The sequence below is a fragment of the Clupea harengus genome, chromosome 23, assembly GCF_900700415.2.
Source record: "Clupea harengus chromosome 23, Ch_v2.0.2, whole genome shotgun sequence".
In the NCBI taxonomy this organism is placed as follows: Eukaryota; Metazoa; Chordata; class Actinopteri; order Clupeiformes; family Clupeidae; genus Clupea; species Clupea harengus.
In genome coordinates, this window is record NC_045174.1 from 22,871,116 (window position 1) to 22,878,615 (window position 7,500).

Sequence of the window (7,500 nt, forward strand, 5' to 3'; positions counted from 1 at the left end):
GGTACACACACACAAGGTACACACACACACACACACACATGGTACACACACACACATGGTACACACACACCCACACACACATGGTACACACACACACAAGGTAGACACACACACACACACACACATGGTACACACACACACATGGTACACACACATAGTACACACACACACACACACACACACATGGTACACACACACACATGGTACACACACATAGTACACACAAACATAGTACACACACATGGTACACACACACGTAGTACACACACACATAGTACACACACACATACACACACACACATACTCACATACACACACACACACACACACACACACACCACACACACACACATACTCATGTACACACATCTATTCACACACACACACACACACACACACACACACACACACACACACACACACACACACACACACACACACACACACTGACGGTGTTGATCTCCTCTCACAGGTTGGCTGTAAGGTGGCGGTGACTTTATTCCTGTATTTCCTGGCCACCAATCACTACTGGATCCTGGTGGAGGGCCTCTACCTGCACAGCCTCATCTTCATGGCCTTCCTCTCCGACAAGAGTTACCTGTGGGCTCTCACCATCATCGGCTGGGGTGAGTGAAACACACACACACACACACACTCATACGCAGACACACACACACTCATACAAACACACTCATACGCACCAAGAGTTACCTGTGGGCTCTCACCATCATCGGCTGGGGTGAGTGAAACACACACACACACACTCATACGCACACACACACACACACACACACACACACATACGCACCAAGAGTTACCTGTGGGCTCTCACCATCATCGGCTGGGGTGAGTCAAACACACACACACACTCTCACACACACACACACTCATACGCACACACACACACACACTCATACGCACACACACACACACACACACACACACACACACACACACACACACACACACACACACACTCAAGAGTTACCTGTGGGCTCTCACCATCATCGGCTGGGGTGAGTCAAACACACACACACACTCTCACACACACACACACACACACACACACACACACTCATACGCACCAAGAGTTACCTGTGGGCTCTCACACAATCATCGGCTGGGGTGAGTAAAACACACACACACACACTCATACGCACACACACACACACACACACACACACACATACGCACCAAGAGTTACCTGTGGGCTCTCACCATCATCGGCTGGGGTGAGTAAAACACACACACACACACTCATACGCACACACACACACACACACACACACACACACACACACACTCATACGCACCAAGAGTTACCTGTGGGCTCTCACAATCATCGGCTGGGGTGAGTGAAACACACACACACACTCATACGCACACACACGCGTGTCAAACACACACATACACACACACACACATACATACACACACACGTGCGCTCGCGCACACACATACACACACACACACACATATACACACACGCGCTCACCCATAATCTGTGTTATTTAGCCTAATGACAATCCCCTTGCTTTCACTGTCCCTGTGGTCTGAGTTTCATACAGGGATGCGATAGCATCTTTTAATCTGACACTCTGGTCCTGTTCCGCCACCCGGACGAGCTTTAATTAAACCCCTCAGACTCGGGGCCTGTTCCGCCCACCCTGACAAGCTTTAATTAGATAGATAGATAGATAGATAGATAGATAGATAGATGGATACTTTATTAATCCCGAGGGAAATTTAGGAAACGCCTCAGACACTTGGCCCTGATGGAGGAGAGACGGGTGTCATTCAGCTCTGTGCTATTGTGTGCAGCTGCCCTCCCTCCGCCCGCGTCACAGCTGATCAGGTTCAACGGGTTCATTGGGAGGGAAGGCATTGGGAGGATCTGTGTGTGTGGTTGTTCTGCTATAGTGTTCATTGTGAGGTAACGCATTGGGAGGATCTGTGTGTGTGCTTGTTCTGCTATAGTGTTCATTGTGAGGTAACGCATTGGGAGGATCTGTGTGTGTGGTTGTTCTGCTATAGTGTTCATTGTGAGGTAACGCATTGGGAGGATCTGTGTGTGCGGTTGTTCTGCTATAGTGTTCATTGTGAGGTAACGCATTGGGAGGATCTGTGTGTGTGGTTGTTCTGCTATAGTGTTCATTGTGAGGTAACGCATTGGGAGGATCTGTGTGTGTGCTTGTTCTGCTATAGTGTTCATTGTGAGGTAAACGCATTGGGAGGATCTGTGTGTGTGCTTGTTCTGCTATAGTGTTCATTGTGAGGTAACGCATTGGGAGGATCTGTGTGTGTGTGGTTGTTCTGCTATAGTGTTCATTGTGAGGTAACGCATTGGGAGGATCTGTGTGTGTGCTTGTTCTGCTATAGTGTTCATTGTGAGGTAACGCATTGGGAGGATCTGTGTGTGTGCTTGTTCTGCTATAGTGTTCATTGTGAGGTAACGCATTGGGAGGATCTGTGTGTGTGGTTGTTCTGCTATAGTGTTCATTGTGAGGTAACGCATTGGGAGGATCTGTGTGTGTGGTTGTTCTGCTATAGGGTTCATAGTGAGGTAACGCATTGGGAGGATCTGTGTGTGTGCTTGTTCTGCTATAGTGTTCATTGTGAGGTAACGCATTGGGAGGATCTGTGTGTGTGCTTGTTCTGCTATAGTGTTCATTGTGAGGTAACGCATTGGGAGGATCTGTGTGTGTGCTTGTTCTGCTATAGTGTTCATTGTGAGGTAACGCATTGGGAGGATCTGTGTGTGTGCTTGTTCTGCTATAGTGTTCATTGTGAGGTAACGCATTGGGAGGATCTGTGTGTGTGCTTGTTCTGCTATAGTGTTCATAGTGAGGTAACGCATTGGGAGGATCTGTGTGTGTGGTTGTTCTGCTATAGTGTTCATTGTGAGGTAACGCATTGGGAGGATCTGTGTGTGTGCTTGTTCTGCTATAGTGTTCATTGTGAGGTAACGCATTGGGAGGATCTGTGTGTGTGCTTGTTCTGCTATAGTGTTCATTGTGAGGTAACGCATTGGGAGGATCTGTGTGTGTGCTTGTTCTGCTATAGTGTTCATTGTGAGGTAACGCATTGGGAGGATCTGTGTGTGTGCTTGTTCTGCTATAGTGTTCATAGTGAGGTAACGCATTGGGAGGATCTGTGTGTGTGCTTGTTCTGCTATAGTGTTCATAGTGAGGTAACGCATTGGGAGGATCTGTGTGTGTGGTTGTTCTGCTATAGTGTTCATTGTGAGGTAACGCATTGGGAGGATCTGTGTGTGTGCTTGTTCTGCTATAGTGTTCATTGTGAGGTAACGCATTGGGAGGATCTGTGTGTGTGCTTGTTCTGCTATAGTGTTCATTGTGAGGTAACGCATTGGGAGGATCTGTGTGTGTGCTTGTTCTGCTATAGTGTTCATAGTGAGGTAACGCATTGGGAGGATCTGTGTGTGTGCTTGTTCTGCTATAGTGTTCATAGTGAGGTAACGCATTGGGAGGATCTGTGTGTGCGGTTGTTCTGCTACGGTGTGTTCTTGGATGTGTTAAGAGAGGAAGAAAGAATGAAAAATGCAAGTGGATTGTTGACAGAGTGATAAAGGTGTTAATGATTCGTTATTGTCCACAGAGAATGTTCCAGATGGTAGCTGAGGCTCTGGACTGGACGAGGGCGGGGTCAGGGTCCAATAGGGTCTGGGTCGAGGCGGGGTCAGGGTCCAATAGGATCTGGGTCGGGGCGAGGCCTGGGTCCAATAGGATCTGGGTCGGCGCGGGGTCAGGGTCCAATAGGATCTGGGTCGGGGCGAGGTCAGGGTCCAATAGGATCTGGGTCGGGGCGAGATCAGGGTCCAATAGGGTCTGGACCGGGGCGGGGTCAGGGTCCAATATGGTCTGGACCGGGGCGGGGTCAGGGTCCAATAGGATCTGGGTCGGGGCGGGGTCAGGGTCCAATAGGATCTGGGTCGGGGCGGGGTCAGGGTCCAATAGGGTCGGGCGGGGTCAGGGTCCAATATGGTCTGGACCGGGGCGAGGCCTGGGTCCAATAGGGTCTGGGTCGGCTCCAGGGCTCCAGGGCTCCATGGCGTATGCTGTCCTGTGGGGTATTTTCATGGGTGTTTTCTCCTCTTTGTTCAGGTGTTCCTGCTGTCTTTGTGTCCATATGGGTCAGTGCTCGAGCATCTTTAGCGGACACCCAGTGAGTTATACACACACACACACACACAGACACACACACAGACACAGACACAGACACAGACACAGACACACACACACACACACACACACACACACACACACACACACACATACAGGGACATACACCAGGCCTTCATGTGCACTGTACTATTAAAAAAAAAATTCACTCCTGTGTGTGTGTGTGTGTGTGTGTGTGTGTGTGTGTGTGCTTGCCTTGATCAGGTGCTGGGATATCAGTGCTGGCAACCTCAAGTGGATCTATCAGGTTCCCATTCTGGCCGCCATCGTTGTAAGTTCACTACTGACATTACTGTCACAAAACACTAATTGAAATGTTTTTGTCAGCTTTTAGTATCAGTATTCTGTCTCTGTTTTTCTCTGTTTACACATACACACAGACACACACACACACACACACACACACACGCGCTCACACTCACAATCGCACACACACACTTTCATTCACATGCATTCTGCTCACTCGTATCAGTTATAGCCGAACCGAAGAGAGATTAAAGTATGAATTGCAATTTGACTAGACTCAATGGCCCTCATTCTCGAACATTTTCTGAAGTTTCTTCTGAAATGTTTCTTACGGGCTTCGGAAAAACAACGTAAGCAAAAGACATCCGCCAAATTCATGCACGCTTGAAAATGTGGTCCTACGCAGCAGAAGTTTTCTGGGCTGTGCTCCCCCGGAAGAGTTTTCTTAAATTGAAAGCGCGTTCTCGTGCTCCTGAATTTGCATACATACACGCCCTGCCAGCTCCTTATAAGGGCACGCAACCGTAGTGACGTGTGCAGTCGGAATCGACCGAATCTACACGAAAGCAACTCGTAAACGAGTCATGTCAAAGCGGAAAGCGATCACCCTCGAGTAAACGCAGATCTAACTTCAACTATATATGTCTATGACTTGAACGGTGCAGAGATGGACTGTTGCAGGATGTAGATGTGTCCATTCTATTCCACTATAGCTATATCAACGTAATTGAGTTTAGTGCTTATTTATTTATTCACTTACATTTGCAGTGTTCGTGTACATTACATTTAGTCATTTAGCAGACACTTTTGTCCAAAGCGACGTACAAGGGATAGAACAGTCAAGCTACGAGCAATAGAGACCTAGTGTAACAATAAATACTACTTTACATAAGAAATAGAAAAACGAAATAGGAAATAAAAACGAAGTGCAAGAATGTAACTGCTATAAGTGCAAGTTAAGCACTAGTCGAAGTGCCAGTTAGGAAGGGAGGTGCTCTCTGAAGAGTTGGGTCTTCAAAAGCTTCTTAAAGGTAGAGAGGGACGCGCCTGCTCTGGTAGTGCTAGGCAGTTCGTTCCACCAACGTGGAACTACTTGAAAATTCTGGATTGCCGTACTTGCACAGACGGCAGTGCCAAACGACGCTCACTAGACGAGCGCAGCATTCCGGTGTAGTGCTTTTATTTATTTTATGACATCACAGTGCCTCGTAGAATCATGACTATAGGCCTACATGTGAAACGTAATTGTTAATGATACTTTAATCCGAGGATCTGTAGAGTTGATGTGAACGTAATCACCAACGATTTCTCACAAATTCATTAACACGGAGAGTTTTCTTAAATGCGATTCCCCAAAAAACCACAAGATGGCCCACGGGGCCATCTTGTGGTTTTTTAAGGAATCGCATTTGAGAAAACTCTGGCCGAGTTACGACTGCTATTTCGAGTTCGGAAAGTCTTCTGAAGTTCAGAGCAAATCCCAGATGAGAAAACTTTCATGAATGCCAAATGTTGTCCTAAATCCAATTCCTCTTAAATTCCTCTTAAATTCCTCTTAAATTCTTCTTAACTGAGTTCGAGAATGAGGCCCAATCTCTCTCCCTCCATCCCCCCCCTCTCTCTCTCTCTCTCTCTCTCCGTTTCTCCCTCTTCCTATCTACCCTGCCCTCTCTCTCAGGTGAACTTCTTCCTGTTCCTCAACATCATCAGGGTCCTGGCCTCTAAGCTATGGGAGACAAACACAGGCAAACTGGACCCCCGGCAGCAGTACAAGTCTGGAACTATGCTTCTCTAGAATATTTAGCCTCATGAGTACTCTAGAATCTTTAGCCTCATGAGTACTCTAGAATCTTTATCTTCATGAGGACTCTAGAATCTTTAGCCTCATGAGTACTCTAGAATCTTTAACCTCATGAGTACTCTAGAATATTTATCTTCATGAGTAATCTTTAGCCTCATGAGGACTCTAGAATCTTTATATTCATGAGTACTCTAGAATCTTTAGCCTCATGAGTACTCTAGAATCTTTAGCCTCATGAGTACTCTAGAATCTTTAGCCTCATGAGTACTCTAATCTTTAGCCTCATGAGTACTCTAGAATCTTTAGCCTCATGAGTACTCTAGAATCTTTAGCCTCATGAGTACTCTAGAATCTTTAGCCTCATGAGTACTCTAATCTTTAGCCTCATGAGTACTCTAGAATCTTTAGCCTCATGAGTACTCATACACACACGTCAGGATGCCAATCAGAACATGGCTTCTTGGTAAATTAATGTAATGTTTTATTTGCCATCCCATAGAAAGCTGTTGAAGTCATTGATTGATTTATTGATTGATTTATAAGGCCAATCAAAGCACAGCTTCATGACAGATTAGGAAACTGTTGAAGTGATTGATTGATTGATTGATTGATCATAACATGGCTGTCATAATATATGTCTCTGTCCTGCAGGAAGTGGCAGTCATAACACCGCTGTCATATTCCATGCCTGTGCTCCACAGGAAGTTGCTGAAGTCGACCCTGGTGTTGATGCCCCTGTTCGGGGTGCACTACATGGTGTTCATTGCGCTGCCCTACACGGAGGTGACGGGGGTCCTGTGGCAGGTGCAGATGCACTACGAGATGTTCTTCAACTCCTCACAGGTGGGATGGTACCCTGCAGTGTGTGAGTGTGTGTGTGTGTGTGTGTGAGTGTGTGTGTGAGAGCGCGCCTGTGTGAGTGCGTGAGTGTGTGTGTGTGTGTGAGTGTGTGTGTGTGTGTGTGTTCTTCAACTCCTCACAGGTGGGACGCTACCCTGCAGTGTAGGGATGAGAATCGAGAACCGGTTCTTTTTTAGAACCGGTTCCTAGTGAACCGATTGTTTGGAATCGTCAGCCAAATTCTTTAACGGTTCTGCTATCGGTCCTTTGTGGCGTTGCGCATGCGCAAACTTTTTTAAGTTTCTTCTTCAGACTGCAGCAAACATGGCAACTAGGCAGAAGCGTTCTAAAGTTTGGCTCTATTTCACACGACAAAAATGACACCTACGCCACTTGTAACCTGTGTAAAAA

At 46.9% G+C, this 7,500-nt stretch overlaps 1 protein-coding gene across 7 annotated transcripts in view; it reads left to right on the plus strand.

Annotated features, from left to right (window-relative positions):
* Positions 1-7,500, plus strand: part of LOC105893717 (SEC14-like protein 1) — a 436,978-nt gene that overhangs the window by 98,956 nt on the left and 330,522 nt on the right. The window lies entirely within an intron of this gene.